The sequence below is a fragment of the Molossus molossus genome, unplaced genomic scaffold (genome assembly GCF_014108415.1).
Source record: "Molossus molossus isolate mMolMol1 unplaced genomic scaffold, mMolMol1.p scaffold_m16_p_3, whole genome shotgun sequence".
Classification (NCBI taxonomy): domain Eukaryota; kingdom Metazoa; phylum Chordata; class Mammalia; order Chiroptera; family Molossidae; genus Molossus; species Molossus molossus.
The window spans coordinates 91542513-91545986 of NW_023425366.1; the positions used below are offsets into that span (position 1 = coordinate 91542513).

The 3474-nt window shown below is 38.8% G+C and overlaps 1 pseudogene; it reads left to right on the forward strand.

Annotated features, from left to right (window-relative positions):
• Nucleotides 1-579: 579 nt before the first annotated feature.
• On the forward strand, nt 580-1436 carry LOC118641937 (annotated as a pseudogene).
• The last annotated feature ends 2038 nt before the right edge of the window (nt 1437-3474 follow it).

Consider the following 3474-nt stretch of genomic DNA (forward strand, 5'->3'; position numbering starts at 1 on the left):
ACCTCAAGGATATGAAGATAAGTAATCTAGCTGATAAAGAATTCAAAACAATGGTCATAAAGATGCCCACTGATTTTGGAAGAAGAATAGATGGACACAGTGAAAACATTAACAAAGTGAGAAAACATAAGAAAGTACCAAATAGAAGTTATAACTGAACTGAAGGTTACACTATAGGAACTCAATATCAGAATGGATAAAACAGAAGCACACATTGGTGAGCTGGAAGACAAAGAATTGAAGTCACCAGATTTAACAGCAAAATAAAAACTAATGAAAAGAAGTGAGAATACCTTAAGGCACCTCTGGGACAACATCAAGTGTAGTAACATTTGCATTATGGGAATCCCAAAAGAGAGAAAGGGCCAGAAAACTACTTACAGAAATAATGGCTGGAAACCTCCCTCATACCGAGAAAAACACAGACATCCAAGTCCAGAAAACCCATAGAATTCCAAATAAGATGAACTAAATAGGGAAACACATCAAGCCAAGACACATTATAATAAAAGGATAAAAGTTAAGGATAAAGAGAGACTCTTAACAACAGCAGGGAACTTCTTTCCCTGGAGACACCAAATGGCAGATGATGCCGGTGCTGTGGAAGGCCCCGGGGGCCCTGGAATGGGAGGCCGCGGAGGCTTCCATGGAGGATTTGGCAGCGGCATCCGGGGGCCAAGGTCGTGGCCAGGGTCGGGGCGCAGAGCTTGCAGAGGCAAGGTGAGGACCAAGGAGTGGATCCCCGTCACCAAGCTGGGCCGCCTGGTCAAGAATTTGAAGATCAAGTCCCTGGAGGAGTCTCTTTTCTCCTTGCCAATCAAGGAATCTGAGATCATTGACTTTTCTTGGGGGCATCCCTCAAAGATGAGGTTTTGAAGATTATGCCCATGCAAAAGCAGACATGCGCTGGCCAGAGGACCTGGTTCAAGGCATTTGTTGCCATTGGGGACTATAATGGACATGTTGGTCTGGGTGTTAAGTGCTCGAAAGAAGTAGCCACTGCCATCCGTGGGGCCATCATCCTAGCCAAGCTCTCTATTGTCCCTGTGCGGTGAGGCTACTGGGCGAACAAGACTGGCAAGCCCCATACTGTCCCTTGCAAGGTGTCCGGCTGGCTGTGGCTCTGTACAGGTGCACCTCATCCCCGCCCCCAGGGGCACTGGCAGAGTCTCAGCCCCTGTACCCAAGAAGTTGCTGATGATGGCTGGTATTGACGACTGCTACACCTCGGCCAGGGCTGCACTGTCACCCTGGGCAACTTTGCTAAGGCCATCTTTGATGCCATCTCTAAGACCTACAGTTATCTCACCCCTGATCTCTGGAAAGAGACTGTGTTCACCAAGTCTCCCTATCAGGAATTCACCAACCATCTTGTAAAGACCCACACCAGAGTTTCTGTGCAGAGGATCCAGGCTCCAGCTGTGGCCACCTCTTAATTTTATACCAGACAAATAAAGTGAATAAAGCCTGTTAATTAAATTTAAGAAAACAAACAAACAAACAAACAAACAAACAAACAGCAGGGAAGCCCGGCTTGTGTGGCTCAGTGGACTGAGGATCATCCCATAGACCGAGAGGTCCCAGATGGATTCCCAGTCAGGGCACATGCCCAAGTTTTGGGCTCAATCCCCAGCAGGGGGCTTACAGGAGGCAGCCAATCAATGTTTCTTTCTCACATCCATGTTTCTACCTCTATCTCTCTTCCTCTCTCTGTAAAAAAATCAATAAAAACATATTTAGGAAAAAGAAAACCAACCAACCAACCAACCAACCAACCAAAAAACAGCAAGAGGAAAACAGCTTATTACACACAAAGAAAACCTCAGAAAGCCGTCAGCAGATTTTTCAGCAGAAACTTCACAGGCCAGAGGGGAGTGGCATAACACATTCAATGTACTGAGAGGGAAGAAAAATTCTAACGGAGAATTCTGTACCCGGCAAAGTTAATCATTCAGAATTGAAGAAAAGATTAAGCATTTCCCTGATAAGCAAAAGCTAAAGGAGATCATTATCACTAACTGGAGTTTCAAGAAATGTTAATGGGACTTATCTAAGCTAAAAAGAAAAATTATTAATTAATAATAACAGAACATAGAAAAGTAAAAATCACTATGGAAAAGGTAAATTAATAATAAAGATCAATCACTTATAAAGCAAGGTATAGAGGGTAAAAGATAAAAGTGGTAAAATTAATTAAAAATATGTAAAGAAATAGGATGTAAAATGTGTCATCAAAAATATAAAATCGGATGAATAAACATATAAAGCTTTGGAATGTCTTCAAATTTAAGTTACTCTCAATTGAATAAATACTGATATAGCACAAGGATGGGCAAAAGTAGGTTTATGGTTGTTTGTACAGAAAATAATACAACAATTAAGACATAATACAAAAATAAACACTGTTTCACATACTCGAAACTGTACACCTACTTTTGCCCGCCTACCAAATAAACTTGAGATTTACAGAACACTTCATCCAAAAGCAGCAGAATACACATTCCTTTCAAGGGCATATAAAACATTCTTTAGGATAAGTCACATGTTAGGCCACAAAATACGTCGCAATGAATTTAGGAAGACTGAAATTATATCAAGCATCTTTTCTGACCACAACAGTTTAAACTAGAAATCAATTACAAGAAGAAAACTGGAAAAAACACAAACACCTGGAGACTAAACATAATGGTATTAAATAACCAACAGGTCGATTAAAAAAATCAAAGACACAATAAAAAAAATACCTTAAAACAAATGAAAATGAAAACACAGTGTTCCAAAAATCTTTGAGATGCCATGAAAGCAGATCTATGGGGGAAGCTCATAGTAACACAGGCTACTTCAAGAAACAAGAAAAATCTCAAATAAGTAATCCAATCTTACATCAAAAAAACTAGAAATGAACAAAGGAAGCCCAAAGTTAGTAGAAGGAAGTAAATTATAAAAATCTAAGCAGAAATAAGTGAAATATAAATTTAAAAATTAGGAAAGATCAATGGAACCAAGAGAGGTTCTCTGAAAAGATAAAACCCTTAACCAGATTCATCAAGAAAAAAGAGGGCTAAAAAAAAAAAGAGAGAAATAACAAGACTGACAGTCAATATCACAGAAATACAAAGGATACAAAGGATATGAGGATATTATAAACAATTATGTGCCAATAAGTTGCACAACCTAGAATAAATCTATAAATTCCTAGAAACCTATAACTTCCCAAACTATAATGAAATTGAATCAGTAATTTTAAAAATCCCCAACAAGCAAAAATCTAGGTTCAGACAGCTTCATAGATGACTTCTACAAAACACTTGAAGAAGATTTAATTCTTATTCTTATCAAATTATTCCAGAAAAATTGAAGAAGAAATACTTCTCAACTCATTCTATGAGTCCAGCTCTATAAGGCCAGCTGTGTTCTGTCATCAAAATTAGACAAAGACACTACAAAAAAAGAAAAAAGAAAAAGAAAATTGTA